Source organism: Dromiciops gliroides, chromosome 2 (assembly GCF_019393635.1).
Source record: "Dromiciops gliroides isolate mDroGli1 chromosome 2, mDroGli1.pri, whole genome shotgun sequence".
Taxonomy (NCBI): domain Eukaryota; kingdom Metazoa; phylum Chordata; class Mammalia; order Microbiotheria; family Microbiotheriidae; genus Dromiciops; species Dromiciops gliroides.
In genome coordinates this window covers 5,849,279-5,868,537 of record NC_057862.1, presented here as the reverse complement: position 1 = coordinate 5,868,537, position 19,259 = coordinate 5,849,279, and the positions used below count along the sequence as shown (strand labels likewise).

General features: G+C 44.8%; 1 protein-coding gene across 2 annotated transcripts in view; it reads left to right on the top strand.

Moving 5' to 3' along the window:
• The window catches only part of MGMT (O-6-methylguanine-DNA methyltransferase), a 273,819-nt gene that overhangs the window by 28,948 nt on the left and 225,612 nt on the right, over positions 1-19,259 (top strand). Inside the window, exon 1 of one of the 2 annotated variants that reach the window (XM_043986822.1) lies at positions 16,895-17,019. The exons of the other annotated variant lie outside the window; for it this stretch is intronic. The gene's annotated coding sequence lies outside the window, so the exon portion shown is untranslated. Of the gene's footprint in view, positions 1-16,894; positions 17,020-19,259 lie in introns of those variants that run through there. 2 annotated transcript variants of the gene reach the window in all.

Sequence of the window (19,259 nt, the reverse complement as noted above, 5' to 3'; positions counted from 1 at the left end):
TGTGGCTCATCCCTCAACACCCAAACAAACTCAAATGACCTCTTAGACCTACTGCTAGGTGGGTAGTTCCCTTGACTATCCTATGAGGGTCATTGTAGCCCCTACCTCCAGGATTGTTGTGAGGATCACATGAGATAATATTTGTAACATGGTTAGCCTGGCACATAGTAGGTGCTTAATAAATGCTCATCCCTGCCTTCCATGTTGTATTTGATGAAAATTGTCTCATGAGAAAGATGATTTTACCAAGTTGGTTCTGCCAAAAACACAGTGAATTCTGGGTGCAGTTTCTAATTAGGCTGCAGTGACTAACATGGCTCTGTCATTCCCACAGACATTTCTCAGGTGCCTTCTTGGTGGAGGTTAGGCAAAGCTGAATGTGGACCATAGAACCAGGCCCTGAGTCTCTCCTTAACTAAAGTCACCAGCTTAAGGATGACACATTTTCTTAAGCCTTGTGTCCGAGGTGGGTCCTTTTTTGGCCCATCTCACCATATCTGGGACCTGATTGGAAGAGCCAAATGCAGAATCCCTTGCGTTCTGGAGTTTGATGTTCGGGTGGCCAAGGGACATCTTTGCACGGCTGATGTCTAGCGTGGCAGTGAGAAATGTGTTGCCAGAGAGTAGCACATTCATCATTGAAATTATATTATAGGGAGTTCTTTATAGATGTGTTATCACATAGGAATAGCTGTTTATGTAAATGGCGGATTGCTTAGTGTGAGCAAGCCAGAATTAGGAGGCTGCTAAATAGACCTGTATGCCCCATAACCTGGGGGGGGGGCAGGGAAGGAAGGCTGTAATGATGGAGCAACCCCTCCCTGCCTTTTCCTGTCTGAGGACAGTCCCTGATCCCTGCTGTCTTCAGAAAGAAATCTGGTGCGAGGAATTTGGAGCTTTGTGGGGGGGAGCTGTGGCTGGGCCTGCACGGGGTTACCGGGAAAGGAGAATTGGCATCAGCTCACAAGTGGCCCCGCTCATCTTGACGCCTGCGAGAACTCCTCTTGAATCGAAATCCACTATTTCAAACTTTCATTGAATTCATTTTCATATAAAGCCTGAATCAATGAAAGGAGGCCTGGGAAAACCCCAACCCTCCCCCACATAGCGTTTGAAGCATTCGAGACCTGTATTTCTGGCTTGTAATTAGGAGGAAGAAGCAGCTCCCTTGGCAGTTATTGATTCTCCCTTTTGGAAACTCAACTAAATTTTTATTCTTTTATTTTGACAGGTCACTAATATTATAGGAGATCATAGAAAAGATGGGGCTGCTAAGAAATACAGTTATCAGAAAAATAGGAGCCGCGGAGAATGAAAGCGCACAGGCCGTCAGCATGCAGATCACAAACTTTGTCCGTCTTTGGATGCCAGATGGAGGGAAAAGAGCCCCCAGTTATGCTGCCTGAGGGGCTGAGCGAGGGTCGCTTTGGAGACAGTGGGTACGGTTGGGTTAGTCAGAGAGGAGAGAGGGCCTGCTTGGGGCCTGCTCCTGGCGGCTGGAGTATGGTCGTGGCACCGTGTGGTCCCTGCTCAAGATTGGCCTGGTCCCCAGGTGGAAGAGGATTAACATTTGGTCTACTCAGCCCCAGAGGGCAGAGAGCCTGGCAGCTCCAGGCTTGATGTAAAAGGGGACAGAGGGTCTGGGGCTCGTGAAGACTACAAACCGAACGAGAGTCCAGTGTGCGATACGGCGGCCCTCCAGAGCCGCTCATGCCTTCTTGGGTTGGGGTCAGAGACCTGGTGTCCAGCACAGAGAAGGAGATAAACCTCCCCCTGCCCAGGTTGGCCCACTCCCAGAAGGACTGCCTGTTGGGGTTTGTGCAGCCCGTTTTAGGAGGGGCATGGATGACCTAGGGCCTGAGGGGGGCTGGGACGGCAAAGACCCTTGTGATCAGGCTATACAGTGATCAACCCAAAACAATGCGGGGGTGGTATTTAGCCTAGAAGAGTGACGATGTGGGGCCTCTGGTCAAAAGCTCGACAGCCTCTCCCATGGAAGAGGGCTAGACTTGGTCACTTTGGTCCCGAGGACCAGCCTTGCAGCGGTGGCCAGGACGGGCTTGAGAGGAGGACAAAGCTTCTTATCGATGAGGAATCCCACAGGAGAGTGGGCTCCTAGGCAGGAGATGGGTCTGTGGGGGGAGGCGGCGCCGTGGCCATTCCTGCTAATGGTCAGTCGGGATCTGCTACCTCTGCCAGGCCAGGATGCTCAGCGAACTCTCCGGTTCTCCAGAAATACTCGTTATTATCATTGTTATGCTTGGCCCTCAGCTTTAGTAGACGAGAAACCATGGTTCGCCCAACGTTGGTGTGTTTGAACCTTTGCCGCTGCCGCTGGTGGCTCAGGAAGAGAGATCGTTTCAAGGTTTGCAAAGTGCTTAACATTCCCTGTCTCGTTGGAGCCTCCCACCCACCCTTGGGTCCTTGCTGTGATTTGCTGCCGTTCTGCCAATCAGGGAACTGAGGCAGGAGGAGTTTAAATGGCTTGTCCAGGACACAGTGAGTGTCTGAGGTGGGATTTGAACTCGGGTCTTCCTGAGCCCAAGCCCAGGGTGTGCTGCCTCCCTGCTCATGCTGGAGAGTCTTTCCTTTTTTCTTGTAATGTGCCGTGACTTTCTTGGGCCTGTGGAACTTTATTTTGATTTGGGGGTCCTGCCTTTGGGCTGAGGTGAAAAAGCCTTAGGCTCTCAGGGGTTTCTTCTGTGTGAGGGGCTAGTGCCCCTCCCCTTCCAACTTCAGCTGAGCCAAAAGAGCCCCGTGGGCTTTTCAGGACCCAGGTCAGAGGCTGGGGGAAAAAAGAAGCCCCCGCTCCCTACGTCCTAAGGGAAGCTGCCCCGAGATCCCAGGCTTGTCCTGCCAGGCCCCAGCATAGCCCGTGTGGAAGTCCCACGTGTGCAGCATGGGGTACGGGCCCCTTGACCCCCGCTGGGCACAGCCCCAGTGTGGCCAGCGGATTAGCTTGGCATGTGCGGGGGCGCAGAGAGCCCGAGGTTTGAGGGGAGAGAAGGAACATATATACAGGGGAGCTAGGGAGACAGGGAAGGGGGGACACTGGAGGACTAGGAGGACACAAGGAAGCCAGAAGATTAGGAGAAGAGGGGGACTCCAGAGACTAGAGAGGCTGAGAGGGGGGAGAGTAGGGAGGTTGGGAGAGGTGGGAAGATTAAGAGAACAAAGCAGGGACGCTGGAGCACTAGGAGAACAGAAGGAGAGGTCGGTGAGACAGAAACACAGGGGTTTGGTGCTGCGGTAGGAGAGGAAAGTTAGACTCAGGGGGTTGACAAAATTAGAGGGGTACAGTTAGAAGAAAGGAGCAGAGCTGGGAGAGGGAAGCTAGAGTGAAGGAGAAAAAGTTGGAGAAAGCTGGAGCATTCCCTAAGGCATTAATTGTGCTAAATGCCAGAAAGGTTGTGTTATTTGCATTTCTTAACCCTTATCGCTTACATCTACTTTTTTTTTTTTTTTTTTTTTTTTTTTTTGAGATATTTTATTTTTTCCGTTACATGTAAAGATAGTTCTCAACTTTTGTTTATACATGCTTTACACTTTCAGATTTTTCTCCCTCCCTCCCTCCCCTCCCTCCCCCCTCCCCTAGACAGCAGGTAATCTGATATAGGTTATATCTATATATATCTATACATATACATATAGATATATATATACACACACATATATATACACATAATAACATTAATCCTATTTCTGCATTAATCCTGTTACAAGAGAAAGAATCAGAGCAGTGATGCAAAACCTCAAAATAGAAAAAAAAAACAACAGCACCCAAAACAAAAGAAATAATATGGTTCAATCAGCATCTATACTCCACAGTTCTTTCTTTCTTTTTTTTTTTCTTGGATTTGGAGATCCTCTTCTATCATGAGTTCCCTGGAACTCTTCTGTACCATTGCATTGGTGAGAAGAATATAGTCCATCACAGTAGGTCAACACTCAATGTTGATGATACTGTGTACAATGTTCTTCTGGTTCTGCTCATCTCACTCATCATCAGCTCACGTAAGACCCTCCAGGTTTCTCTGAACTCTTCCTGCTCATCATTTCTTACAGCACAATAGTATTCCATTGTATTCATATACCACAACTTGTCCAGCCATTCCCCAATTGATGGGCACCCCCTCAACTTCCAATTCCTTGCTACCACGTAAAGAGCAGCTATAAATATTTTTGTACATGTGGGTCCCTTTCCCCCTTCCATGATTTCTTTGGGCAAAAGACCTAAAAGTGGGATTGCTGGGTCAAAGGGTATGCACAGCTTTATTGCCCTTTGGGCATAATTCCAAATTGCTCTCCAGAATGGTTGGATCAGCTCACAGCTCCACCAACAATGCATTAGTGTTCCAATTTTCCCACAGCCTCTCCAACATTTATTATCTTCCTTTTTTGTCATTTTAGCCAATCTGATAGGTGTCAGGTGGTACCTCAGAGTTGTTTTAATTTGCATCTCTCTAATCATTAGAGATTTAGAGCATTTTTTCATATGGGAATAGATAGCTTTGGTTTCTTCATCAGAAAACTGCCTGTTCATATCCTTTGACCATTTCTCAATTGGGGAATGACTTGGATTCTTATAAATTTGATTTAATTCCCTATATATTTTAGAGATGAGGCCTTTATCAGAAGCACTGGCCTCAAAAATTGTTTCCCAGCTTTCTGCCTCCCTTCTAATTTTGGATGCATTGCTTCTGTTTGTACAAAAATTTTTTAATTTAATATAATCAAAATCATCCACTTTGCATTTTATAATATACTCTATCTCATGTTTGGTCAAAAACTGTTCTCCTTTCCAAAGATCTGATAGGTACACTATTCCTTTCTCTCCTAATTTACCTATGGTATCACCTCTTATGTCTAAATCATGTATCCATTTTGACCTTATTTTAGTATAAAGTGTAAGATGTTGGTCTAAGCCTAATTTCTGCCATACTATCTTCCAGTTTTCCCAGCAGTTTTTGTCAAATACTGAGTTCCTATCCCAGAAGCTGGAGTCTTTGGGTTTATCAAACACTACATTACTAGTGTCATTTACTACTGCATTTCCTGAGCCTAGCCTATTCCATTGATCTACCACTCTATTTTTTAGCCAGTACCAGATAGTTTTGATGACTGCCGCTTTATAGTAAAGCTCCAGGTTTGGTACCGCTAACCCACCTTCCTGTGAATTTTTTTTCATTATTTCCCTGGATATTCTTGATTTTTTGTTTTTCCAGATGAATTTTGTTATTATTTTTTCTAGCTGTATAAAATAATTTTTAGGTAGCCTGATTGGTATGGCACTGAATAAGTAAATTAATTTAGGCAGTATTGTCATTTTTACTATATTAGCTCTGCCTATCCATGAGCAATTGATATCTTTCCAATTATTTAGATCTGATTTGATTTGTGTGAAGAGTGTTTGGTAGTTGTGTTCATAGAGTTCCTGGGTTTGTCTTGGCAAGTAGACTCCCAAGTATTTTATATTACCTACCGTTACTTTAAATGGAATTTCTCTTTCTATCTCTTGCTGCTGGACTTTGTTGGTCATGTATAGAAATGCTGATGATTTATGTGGATTTATTTTATATCCTGCTACTTTGCTAAAGTTGTTAATTGTTTCAAGTAATTTTTGACTTGATTCTCGAGGATTCCTTAAGTATACCATCATATCATCTGCAAAGAGTGATAGTTTTGTTTCCTCCTTGCCTATTCTAATTCCTTTAATTCCTTTCTCTTCTCTGATTGCTAAAGCTAACATTTCTAGGACAATATTAAATAATAGGGGTGATAATGGACATCCCTGTTTCACCCCTGATCTTATTGGGAAGGCCTCTAATTTATCTCCATTGCATATAATACTTGCTGATGGCTTTAGGTAGATACTGTTTATTATTCTAAGGAAAGCTCCCCCTATTCCTAAACTCTCTAGTGTTTTTATTAGGAATGGGTGCTGTACTTTGTCAAAAGCTTTCTCTGCATCTATTGAGATAATCATATGATTTTGGTTGGTTTTCTTATTGATGTGGTTGATTATGTTAATAGTTTTCCTAATGTTGAACCAGCCCTGCATTCCTGGTATAAATCCCACCTGGTCATAGTGTATTATCCTGGTGATCACTTGCTGTAATCTCCTTGCTAATATCTTATTTAAGATTTTAGCATCAATATTCATTAGGGAGATTGGTCTATAATTTTCTTTCTCTGTTTTTGCTTTGCCTGGTTTTGGTATCACCACCATATTTGTGTCATAAAACGAATTTGGTAGAACTCCTTCTTCACCTATTTTTCCAAATAATTTGTATAATATTGGAATTAATTGTTCTTTAAATGTTTGGTAAAATTCACCCGTAAACCCATCTGGCCCTGGGGATTTTTTCTTAGGGAGTTCATTAATAGCTTGTTCAATTTCTTTTTCTAATATGGGTTTATTTAAGGATTTTATTTCCTCTTCAGTTAACCTGGGCAGTTTGTATTTTTGTAAATATTCATCCATTTCATTTAGATTGTCAAATTTATTGGCATACAGTTGGGCAAAATATTTCCTAATTATTGCTTTAATTTCCACTTCATTGGTGGTAACATCACCCTTTTCATTTTTGATACTGGTAATTTGGTTTTCTTCTTTCTTTTTTTTAATCAAATTAACCAGTATTTTATCTATTTTATTGGTTTTTTCATAAAACCAGCTCTTAGTTTTATTGATTAGTTCTATAGTTTTTTTGCTTTCAATCTTATTGATTTCTCCTTTAATTTTCAGGATCTCTAATTTAGTGTCTAATTGGGGATTTCTAATTTGTTCTTTTTCTAGCTTTTTAAGTTGCATGCCCAATTCATTAATCTCCTCTTTCTCTTTTTTATTCATGTAAGCATTTAGAGCTATAAATTTTCCCCTAAGCACTGCTTTGGCTGCATCCCATAGATTTTGGTATGTTGTCTCATTATTGTCATTCTCTTGGATAAAGTTATTGATTGTTTCTATGATTTCTTGTTTGGCCCATTCATTCTTTAGAATGAAATTATTTAGTTTCCAATTGATTTTCTTTCTACTTTTCCCTGGCTCTTTCTTACATGTAATTTTTATTGCATCATGATCTGAGAAGGATGCATTTACTATTTCTGCCTTTCTACATTTGACTATGATGTTTTTGTGCCCTAATACATGGTCAATTTTTGAAAATGTGCCATGTACTGCTGAGAAAAAGGTATATTCCTTTCTATCCCCATTCAATTTTCTCCAGACATCTATCATGTCTAACTTTTCTAGTAATCTATTCACCTCTTTCACTTCTTTCTTATTTATTTTTTGGCTAGATTTATCTAATTCTGAGAGGGGGAGATTCAGATCCCCCACTAGTATAGTATTACTATCTAATTCCTCTTGTAACTCATTTAACTTCTCCTCTAAGAACTTGGATGCTATACCACTTGGCGCATACATATTCAATATTGATATTACTTCATTATCTATAGTACCTTTAAGTAAGATATAATTTCCTTCCTTATCTCTTTTAATGAGATCTATTTTTGCCTGCACTTTGTCTGAGATAAGGATTGCTACCCCTGCCTTTTTTACTTTAGCTGAGGCATAATATATTCTGCTCCAGCCTTTTACCTTTACTCTGTGTGTATCTCTCTGCTTCAAATGTGTTTCTTGTAAACAGCATATTGTAGGGTTCTGGTTTTTAATCCACTCTGCAATTCGCTTCCGTTTTATAGCAGAGTTCATCCCATTCACATTCACAGTTATTATTACTGACTGTCTATTCCCCTCCATTCTATTTACCCCCTTTGTACTTTTCCCCCCTTCTTTCACCCTATTCCTCCTCACCGACGTTTTACTTCTTACCCCTGCCTCCCCCAATCTGCCCTCCCTTTTTATCACCCCCCTCTCTTTTCTTTACCCTTTTCTCCCTTGCTTTTGTCCTCCCTTCTCAGTCCCCCCCTTTCCCTTCCCCTTTTGTTTCCCTAAAGAGTGAGTTAAGTTTCTTTATCCCAATGAACGTATATGCTATTCCCTCTTTGAGTCAAATCTAATGAGAATAGGGTTGAAACCATGTTCCCCCCTCCTTTCTTTCCCTCTATTATAATAGGTTTTTTTCCACCTCTTCATATGATATAATTCATCCCATTCCACCTCCCCTTTCCTCTCCTCCCCATAGACTCCCTTTTTATCCCCTTAATTCTTTTGTATCATCACATCAAAGACAATTTATATTTATCCCCTCTATATAAAGTCCTTCTCTCTGCCCGAATACATTTACAGTTCTTAAGAGTTATGAGTATTATCTTCCTGTGTAGGGATATAAACAGTTTAACCTAATAGGGTAACTTTTTTTTTTCCCCCTCTGTTTACCTTTTTAAACTTCTCTTGAGTCTTGTATGTTGAGATCAAATTTTCTATTCAGTTCTGGTCTTTTCACCAGGAAAGATTGAAAGTCCCCAATGTCATTAAATGTCCATCTTTTCCCCTGAAAGAAAATGCACATTTTTGCTGGGTAATAGATTCTCGGCTGCAATCCAATCTCCTTTGCCTTCCGGAATATCATATTCCAAGCCTTGCGGTCCTTTAATGTTGAAGCTGCCAGGTCCTGAGCAATCCTGACTGTGGCTCCATGATATTTAAATTGCTTCTTTCTGGCTGCTTGGAGTATTTTCTCCTTCACCTGATAATTCTGGAATTTGGCTACAATATTCCTTGGAGTTTTCCTTTTGGGGTCTCTTTCAGGAGGTGATCGATGGATTCTTTCAATGATGATTTTATCCTCTGATTCTATGATATCAGGGCAGTTCTCCTTAATAATTTCCTGGAATATGGTATCTAGATTCTTTTTCTGGTCATGGCTTTCAGGCAGTCCAATGATTCTCAAATTGTCTCTCCTCGATCTGTTTTCCAGATCAGTTGTCTTTCCAATGAGGTATTTCACATTTTCTTCTATTTTTTCATTTTTTTTATTCTGCTTGACCGATTCTTGGTGTCTCATGGATTCCTTTTCTTCCAACTGTCCCACTTTAATTTTTAAGGCATTGTTTTCTTCAGTGAGATTATGCACCTTTTTTTCCATTTGGCTAAGTGAATTTTTTAAGGTATTGTTTTCTTCAGTGAGATTATGTACCTTTTTTTCCGTTTGGCTAAGTGAATTTTTTAAGGTATTGTTTTCTTCAGTGAGATTATGCAGCTTTTTTTCCATTTGGCCAAATGAATTTTTTAAGGCTTTGTTTTCTTCAGCTTCCTTTTCTAAGCTGCTGATTCTTTTTTCATAGTTTTTTTGTGTTGCTTTCATTTCTCTCCCCATTTTTTCTTCTACCTCTTGCAATTGATTTTTAAAATCCTTTTTGAGCTCTTCCAGGAAGGCTTTTTGTTCTTGCGACCAATTCACCTTCCCTTGTGAGGCTTCAGATGTAGACAATTTGAGGGTATTGTCCTCATCTGAGTTTGTGTTGGCTTCTTCCCTATTGATACAGAAGCTCTCAATGGAGAGGGCTCTTTTTTGCTTCTTACTCATTATTGCAGCTTATTTATTTATTCTTTAAGTTGAGGTCTGCTCTGGGGGCACCAGGGTCCCTGTTTTGGGCTTCTTGTGCAGGTGTATAGGTGCTGTGTGACCGGGCTTTTACTCTGAGGCCTTTATGGTGTGTGGAGATCCCCTGTCCTGCACTTCCTGTCTGATTGTGCTCGGCCAGCCAGGCGCCAGACCCCGGCGTCTGATCCCGCCGTTCGTGGCCCTCTCGGCCGGTACAGGTAAGTTTTTCCACTGTCCTTCTTGGCCACCAGATTTTTGAACCAGGTTCCGGGAGCCTCAGTTGTTCGGCTGTGACCCGCAGCTCCTGCTGATTTGCCCCGACCCCCTCGGCGCTGGGTTGCTGCCCTGCGCTGGGCCTCCCTTTTGCCCGAGTCAGACCGACCTTTTCCTGAAGTCTTCTAAATTATCTCTGGTTGGAGGACTGTGTCTCTCTGTCTCTTTGCAGGTTCTGTAGTTTCAGAATCCGTCCAGAGGCTTGATTTAATGTTCGTTTTGAGGGAACAGAAGGAGAGCTCAGGCAGCTTGCTGCTTCCTCTCCGCCATCTTGGCTCCGCCCTCTACATCTACTTTTATAAATAAATTCTGCTTTGGTTATTTAATTAAGAGGCTTCTTAATCTTTTGCTTGTCAATTTGGGAGCCCAGTGGAGAAATTTGCTAAAGGCTCACATTAAATGAATAGCAGTCAGCTAGCCAGCCAGTCAAAAGTCCCATATTAGTCCCCCCAAGTCAGTAAAATATTTTCACAGGCCTGAGGGTGACCTGAGCATCAAGAATGTCCACAAAGCACTCATTTCTCTGCTGGACATGTGACAGCCCCCGGGCTGCCTTCTCCAGTGCCAGACTGGGATGTGGAGGTAACTTGGTACCCAAAGACACTGCCCACAGAGGGCAGACTCTTGTAGGTCCTAACCGTCAGTCAGAGAATGCCTTTGTCCAGCCAGTGCTGATCTTTCAAAGTCCAGATTGTTGGTATTCCCTGTGCCAATTGATTGATTGATTGATTGATTGATTGATGACTGGCCTGAGGATTGGCCTAGTCAAGGCCCTAGAGGCCTTAGGGAGAATTTTGTGGCCACGGCGACCCTATGTCATCTCGGCTAGATAGGGCGGGTATGGTCAGCATTGGTGCGCGGGTCCTAAGACAGATGAAATCTCAGACTCTTGGAGGTTTCCTTCCGATGCTTTTGGAGGACAGCTGAGCTTCTTAGCACACCCCTCCCCATGTGGATTTGCATAGATACTGTGGAATTCTCCAGGGGCCCCACATTGCCCATCTGGTCGAGGGAAGAGTTTGCAAAGGAAGATAATGAGGTCTGTTTTGGACAGGCCAAGTTTGAGCCGCCGCCATTGGGGCATCCAGCTGGAGAGGTTCAGAAGGAGAGATACTGGGACTAGATAAGTACCAGACTGAATTCTTGTCCCCTTATGTTCAGGATGATGACAAATCACATTTCAGTCATTGTCGTTAGGATTTTAAAATGCTGAACAGTCTTTGTAGAAAAGCACAGGAGCCTTTTTTTGAGGAACAGTCACTTGTTTGAGCCTGCATTTTGTGAAGAATTTAGCATAATATAAAAGACTGGGCTATTTAATTTTGCATTTCCAAGTGTTTAATCAAATGGAAAGTATGTTTTAGGTCCAGGATTTTGGCTTCATCGTGATGTTAGATTGAATTATTGTGTACAGAGTAAAAGGTGGAGAATTTTATATTCAAGCTATCAAGCCAGTGAGAGATTCTGCATACAAGTCACTTCATGTAGGCCATAAAATTTACCGTCATATGGAAGCCTTTGGATCTCGGCAAACCTGGCATTGGTCATTTAAACTGCATCTCCATTTCAGCTGTAGCATCGGCCGGCCTTGGGCCCCTAGTGGAGAGCACTTGGCCCTTGGAGGGAGCAGGGAGGGAGTACTGAGGCACACACGTCCTCCAGTCACTAGAACCCTTCTCTGGAGGACCTTTGGCCCTGAGTCACCGTAACATTCGCTCCAGTGACTTTTCCACAAGGAAAGCGTTTGCCGCCGCTTCTCTGTGAGTAGTGGAAGACTTCCTTCTTTTGGCTGGTGGTGGTGCCCAGGTGGTGCTCACCTTTCATAGCCTGGGATGTGCTTGGTGGGTGGGCTCTCACTCGGCACCGACACAATGGAGCTCCGCCGCAGGACTGTGACCCACTGCCCAGAGGGTGAGTGGGGACTCGTCCGCCTTGTGGTCTATGGCGGCTCCGGCACAGCAGAAGCTGGTGGGTGTAGATGTGTTGGTTGGTCTGGGGTCCCCAATCACTTCCAGAGCTCTTCCCCTCAGTTTCTTTTTTCAGGGTGTGTTCTACGTTAATCCAAGAAATCAGCATTCTTCAGTCTCGGAGCCAGGATGCCCCCTGATAGCCGTTCTTCCCAGCGGCACGTTCGAGGTTACAATTCATTGGCATTTTTGATCTCTGGACTAACCAAGCACACAAAACCCACGCTTTCTAGTTCTGGAGTAGCGGGACCACTACTGTTTGGCCAGAGAAGAATGCAGTTGAATCTGGATTGAGATTTTAACTACCAGGGTCGATTGGGGGAAATCCCTTAGTAGCTGGGCTTCTCAATTTTCTTCTCTGTGAAATGAGGCGTGTGCACTACACAGTGTCTAAAGACCCTTTCTGCTCAAACTCCTGTGATCCTTTGAGCTGTGAGTGTGGACAAATCAAAGAGAAATTTTATACTCAGGGAATCCCAAATTTGAGAGTGGCAGGGGACCCCACTGGCCAGGGAGCCAGCATGAGCCCCAAGAATCCTCAGGACACCAAACCCAGCAGCAGCTTTCCAACCTATTGTTCGGATTATTTTCTAATGGGAACCAGTAATAGCAAATCATTCCTTTGTTTCTACATCCATTTTTGTTTCTTGAAATAGAAGTGAAGGTCATAGTCACTACTGTGTCCCAGCAGTGTCACACTGCTGGGGAACTGCCCATCTTAGCCATTCTCACCTCTGGCTAATCCTTTTTTTTTTTTTCAGCATTTGTTTTTATAAGATTTCTAGTTTCAAATTTTTCTCCCTCCCTCCCCGCTTCCCAAGACAGCAAGTAATCTGATATAGGTTATATATGTACAATCACATTAAACATATTTCTGCATTAGTCTTACTGTGAACAAAGAATCAGAGCAAAAAGGAAACACCTAAAAAAAGAAAAACAACAGCACCCAAAACAAAAGAAACCGTATGGTTCAATGTGCATCCATATTCCACAGTTCTTTTTTTTTTTCTGGATTTGGAGAGTATTTTCCATGATGAGTCCTTTGGAACTATCTTGTACCTTTGTATTGCTGAGAAGAGTCAAGTCTATCACAGTTACTCAACACACAATGTTGTTGTTACTGTGTACAATGTTCTCCTGGTTCTGCTCGTCTCACTCATCATCAGTTCATGCAGGTCCTTCCAGGTTTTTCTGAAATCCACCTGCTCATCGTTTCTTACAGCACAATAGTGTTCCATCACATTCATATGCCACAACTTGTTCAGCCATTCCCCAATTTATGGGCATTCCTCAGTTTCCAGTTCCTTGCAGTAGCCAATTCTTGATTGTCTGTGTTAGGTGATTCAAGACCCATTAGAGATGACTGGGAAACAGTAAAAATACAAAACATGCAAGTTGCCGTGTGGAGCACCAGCATCCTCATTATGGGGCGGTGGCCCCCATTTCTGAGCTTGACCCTGGTGCTTTGGGCAGCTCTCTGGCTGTCAGCTGTAGAGAATGTGACAATGCATCCACACAGGGAGTTCCCTACAGACACTAATAAACTCACGGGTGTGGTTTCCATCCCCAGTGTTGCTTTGTGCATGGTCATTCCCTCTGGTTCCTTTGGGAATTTGAGGTGAATGTTCTTTCTGGAGGCTCAGGCTGTGTTGGGATTACTGAACACTGGCAATAGGCCAGAGCATGGACCCAAGACAGTTCCCTGTTCTTGCCATCTCTGCATCCCAAGACAGCTCATGGGAACTTCAATTTGGGGAACTGATGGCTTTGTTCACTTCTGTTGCCTAATGGTGATGAGTGGCCCAGGCTGGTCCATGCACACAGTACGGTCCTGGCAAACTCAGGCCAGTGAGTGGTCATCCTTACCTCCAGTAGCCCTTGACCCCGGGGGACCCCCTAAGAAGAAGGGTAGCCGTCCACTCTGGAAATCCGTTTATTTCTCAGTTCCCCGGTCGGCACAACAAGAATGTTGTGCTGATATTTAGACTGTTGGGCATTGTGTAGATGTGTGGAACTCACAAGCCTTCTTTCTTAGGATACCGTCGTAGTTTAGATTAGCCGTCTTATTACTTGGCATAGAATGATTTATAAAGGTAGCATTGATCCCATCTCAGCTGGGGGACTTGGAGATTCCCTTGCAAATTCTGTTCCCTTATTTGGGAAAAGAGCCGATCTGATTCCCCTTGGAGCATGAGGGGCGTGAGAGACACAGATACGCCTTGGGAAACGGTTTTATCTGACGGCAGGGCTGATGCGGACTTCCCTCTTTGAAGGGTCGGTGATTTCACCGATGTGGACACCATATTCCCTCCATGGGTGGGTGTTTGGCGCTAACTGAGAACCCTGGTGGCCTCTATCCTTCTAGCGTGTCACACCTGGTCATTGGGAGAAGCTGGGCTTCTGCTTACAGGCTGGTGCTTGGCTAAGAGATGGCCTGTCCATTGCTGGGCCCATCATAGTTGAAGGCGTGGAGGTGACTCAAGGTCACCTCCTCGCAGGCACAAGGCTTCTGCTGAGGACCTTGGAGAAGCTCTTGATAGGGCTGAATTTTGATTTGTGCTTTTAGTTTTTCCTTCTGCCTGTGGTTGTTTGTTTTGTTTTATTGATGCTTTTAAAGCCTTATTTATTTACAGATTTAATCCTCTCACCTCTCCTACCCAAGGAGCCTTTCTCTGTTACCAAGGTAAAAACCGAGCAAAGCCCAGGAACACTCCCAGGGCAGCAAACCCTAGCAGCGCGGCAGCCTGTCTAGGGCCCCACGCAGCCCCCAAGCCCACGTACCTTGGCCTCTCTTCTCATCTTCTTTGAAGACTCAGGCTCGGCCATTACAATTGCCTGGTGTCCTTTCTCTCTGTTGTTGGAATCACTGTGCAAGTTGTTTTCTTAGTCCTGCTCGTTTCATATGCATCTTCCCATATTTCGCTGAATTCCTCAGATTCATTGTTTCCTTGTAGCTCTTTTTAAATAAAATTTGATTGATTGTTTTTGCACCCCTTTTATTTTTCCTTTTTCCTCCTAGAGAGCCATCCCCATGACCAGGGATCAGTGCAACTCAGACACACACCTGTGAATTCACGAGTGGTTCACTGATCCAGCCTCCTCTGAGCATCTTCTTACGAGCGCCTGTTTTACACCTGCTGTGTGCCTTTCCCTGTGTCTCAGTACTGGGGATGGTCATGTCTCTCTCTAGTCTTTCTTTCTGCCCTGACCCCTGAAATAATCAGGTTGGCTCTGTATCACTTTTTAATTGGTCCTACTTATAGTTCATGGATCACGGTTCTCTGTTGCTGAACTTAGCTCAGAAGTCCAGCTGGTCTGGAATGGGCTACGGTTAGCAGTCCCCTTCTGGTGATCGCCGTTCTAGTCTGGTGTCCAGGAGGTCTGCTCTGTTCTCCAAAGGGGTCCGGTCCAGGCTCTTTAACCATGAAGGTGGGCTCCAACAACAAACTCTTCTTAGTCCCCGGAGGGAAAGAGGGGCTAGCGACAGTCGCTCCTTCCCAATTTCTAACCATTCCCATTGTCCCTGAGGCCTCAGTTCTGGAACCACTCAGACTGATTTTGCCAGTTATGAGGTCAGGCTCTTTCAACCAATCATCATTCATTCCCTGCCTGTGGAAGTCCTGTTCTTTATTCTGCGCCCCCTTGATGATAAGCATCCCTTTCACTCAGTTGGGATCTTGCCTTTTCCAAGGAAGCTGAGATCCTATTTATTGGCAAATTCACACTTTACTAATAAATTGATCATGCTAGATGGTGCAGTGGTTAAAGCACCGGCCCTGGATTCAGGAGGACCTGAGTTCAAATCTGGCCTTAGACACTTAACACTTACTAGCTGTGTGACCCTGGGTAAGTCACAACTCCAATTGCCTCACCAAAAAAAAAAAAAAATTGATCATGCTTGGAACCTTGTGCCTCAGTTTACCTGATTTTATTTGAACTGTTACATCTCCATGGGGTATATCCCCCAGCAGTGGGATCTTGGTCACATAGTAGGAACCGTAGGACCCAGGCACATTTTGGGGTGATTCAATTCTTTTCTTCCTCCCATGATTCCACATTTTTTTCAGAAGGGACGAAATTGCCAGCTCTCCTCACAGTGTATTAGTGTACTTGTCTTCCCATGGTCTTTCTGACATTAACTCTTGCCATCTTATTCATCTTTTCCAATTTGCTGGGGGCGTGCTGTTGTTCCACTTTATTTTTCTCTTATTAGAGATTTGTAGAAAGCTGCCCTATTTTTCAAGGTTAAATAGGGGGACCGTGGCCAGGTGGCTGTGTGGACAGTTGTTTTTGGAATGTTCAGGTCACTGCTGTTAAGCCACCTGCATCTGGGTCAGACCATGTGTGGGTTCAAGAAGAGGACTTGGCAGAAAATCATGATCTCTTCCTCTTAGTAAAGAACGAGTCCATGAGGTATTTCTGTGGCGCTTGGGTGGTGGTGTTCTGGACAGATGACTTAAGCTCAGTGAGCCTTGACCAGGCAGCATATGGACACCCACACACGTATGTGTCCACACAGCAGCACATGTGTGCACACGAAGCACACACAACACATGCGCACATGAACAGAGCACACATGTATACACACATACACCATGCACATAGCACATACAGGTGCCCCTCTGGTCCAAGCCCTGCTCTAAGCGACAAAGGGGCAAAGACAGAAGTGAAGCAGCTTGTGCCCTGTAGAATCTTGTGTTCCTTGCGAGAAGACCTCAGGACCACCTAGCAGTACATACAGTGCAAACGTTGGGTAATGTTTGGTGAGGAAAGCACCACAGTGTGGGGAGCAGGAAAGTCTGCCTGCAAGTGTAGACCAGAGGCTGGCATGGCTGAAGGGTACATTAGGGAAGGGGATCATTTATGTGACAAGGTTGGAAAGATTGTGTGACATCTACACCCTTGGAAATACACTAGGGAACCACTGAAAGACTTAGCACAGAGGAGGAGCGTGCTTCTGTCTGGGTATGAGCCAGATTGACTGGGGGGTACGGGAAGGGAAGTTTGGAGAAAGAAGAGCAGGAGAGCCCAAGTGCAGTTAGCGCGGAAGGGGCAGACGGGAGGGCCCAGAGGCGGGGGAGCCTTAGTCTGGTGGGGGGTGTCGTTTACAAAGATCGTGTGCTTTTTTTTGCTCGTTATACTGTGGAATTGGATTCTGCAGTTTTAATGACACGTGACGCTTTGTCTAAATGTGGACGTTAAACTGGGTCATCTGATTTCTTCTAGGACCTATTTATCCGCCTTTAAAATGAGTAGTTGGTCAGCTGGTAAGTGCCCATTTAAAGTGTGTGCGCATGCAGGTGTATGTGTGTGCATGGGGGGGGGGGGTTGCACGTGTTGGGGCAGTAGGGGGCACTCAGACCACTCCGAGTCCTTCCTGAATTCTCCACAATAATTGCTCTGACCCCAGCCCGACACTAAGCCGTTCCTTACTCCCCAGAATGTGAGTCCCCCAGACCCGCGGGTCTGAGCCCTGCCAATTTGTAGAAGTAATTTCCACATTTACGCTCCCCATTTTCATGTGGCGTCTGCTGGCTTGTGCGTCCCAGCTGCTGTCTGTCCTTGTTTTTAGGTCACAGCTGACCTGTTTTCTGAAGATACAGAGGTTTTTACATCTTCCTCAACTTTTCATCGTCACCTGATAGCCTTTCTTTGTGTCTAGTACAGCGCCTGGAACAACACAAGCCCTTACCAGACACGTCTTGGTTTGGCTTAACGTGGGGGCATTTGTTTTTACTACCCCCACCGTCCCCATCAAGCTGTATCTCACTTATTCATGTCACTTTAACATTGAAAATAGAACTTTGTTCAGACTGAGCTGGGGCTACAAGTGGGCATCACGACAATCTGTGGTGACTTCTTTGCCAAATCCCAGTGAAAGGTTTGTTCGGTGTATTAGCACTGGAGCTTTCTCCATTGTTCAAGGGGAAGTGTCGCATCACTCGGTTTCAGGACACAATAAAGAGTAAAGGCTTTGCTGGTTCATTTCACTTCATCTTTAAAAAAATAAGTTTTTATTGATTTCCCCCCTCCAAATCCCTTCTCATCTCCCATTGGTCCCCCCCTCCCCCAGGGCCAGCAGAACCCTCCTTTATAACCAAGATGCCATTCAGGTGATGTGGGCAAATTAGTTCATTCATCACATGTGACCGTGGTTGAGCGTTGTCCTCGCCAGGGCACCCTGGGAGGGATGGTTTCCATGGCCCCTCTCCTTGAACAGGATGCATTTGGTTTTCAGAGATCCCCTAAAAAGCCCTTCCCCCACAGCACCCCAACTCCCCAGCATTATCTCCGATGAGATAACATTGTAAAGTGCTTAGCCTCACAGTGCCCGTCCCACAGGAAGTTCTTCCCTCCCATCCCAGCTGCCCACCATAGGGAAGAACAGTGACCTCTGGGGCTCCTGTGGCCTTGCAGGCCGAGGTGCAGAACTAGGTGCCATCCTGGTTGCCATTCTGTGCTAGGCTGGCTGGCATCGGCTTTGTGATTGTCAGAGAGTGGGAAGCCAAGAGAAAAGCCCTTCAGGGTTGGCCACATCTCTGCTGGTCCATTTGAGTGTTTGAAATGTTGGTTGTTGGGTAATAGCTGTGAAATCCAGTTAGGCAAGTGGTCATGGTCAGGGTCCATGCTTGGTCCCTAGGCAGTGGGCACTCGGAGCCAAGGTGGAGAGTGGGGAGGGGGTGTGTGGAGCCTTTCTTTGAGTCATGACCATTGGTTCCCTCTGCACTTGGAGGGGACTGATGCTCGAGGGGCCCAGGCCAGATCCACGTGGGGAGGCGACTGGGCCTTTGGCTCATCGCACTCTGACTTGGAGCAGGCAGCCTGAGCTGACTTCTGAGACTGCTCTTGGCGTCCAGTGAGAGTATATTCCGTGGATTCGGGTTAAGAGAAATGAGGCTTCCTAGTGTCTAGTTACAGCTTTGCCATCTAATTGACAAACACAGTTATTTCTGTTAAGTTTTTAATAGGCCCCTAACGCTTCCCTTCTCTGTTCAGTGTGCATCATGTTTTACTTCATGCTGAAAGAGCACCTAGATTGAGGTACCTCTTGATTGCTGAGCCTCCTTGTGCTGTTCTATGAAGAGTCATGGAAGCTTGAGCTGTTGGAATCAGGGCAGTTTAGAAATCTCAGACAAGGGGCAGCTGGGTGGCACAGTGGATAGAGCACCGGCCCTGGAGTCAGGAGTACCTGAGTTCAAATATGGCCTCAAGCACAACACTCACTAGCTGTGTGACCCTAGGCAAGTCACTTAACCCCAATTGCCTCACTAAAAAAAAAAAGAAAGAAAAAGAAAAAAGAAAAGAAATCTCAGACAAGACAAGAATAATTTCCCTTTTCTTTATTCTTTTTAGCTCTCTCATAGCGATGCCCATAGTTAGGGAAAATAGGGATGGAATACGCCATGTAAACATACTTAGTTGCCCAAATATTTATCTGAAGGAAATTGTGAGTTAGTTCTGTGTCTCCCCAGTGCTCCCCATCTCTGTACTGGCCCCTGTACAGTTC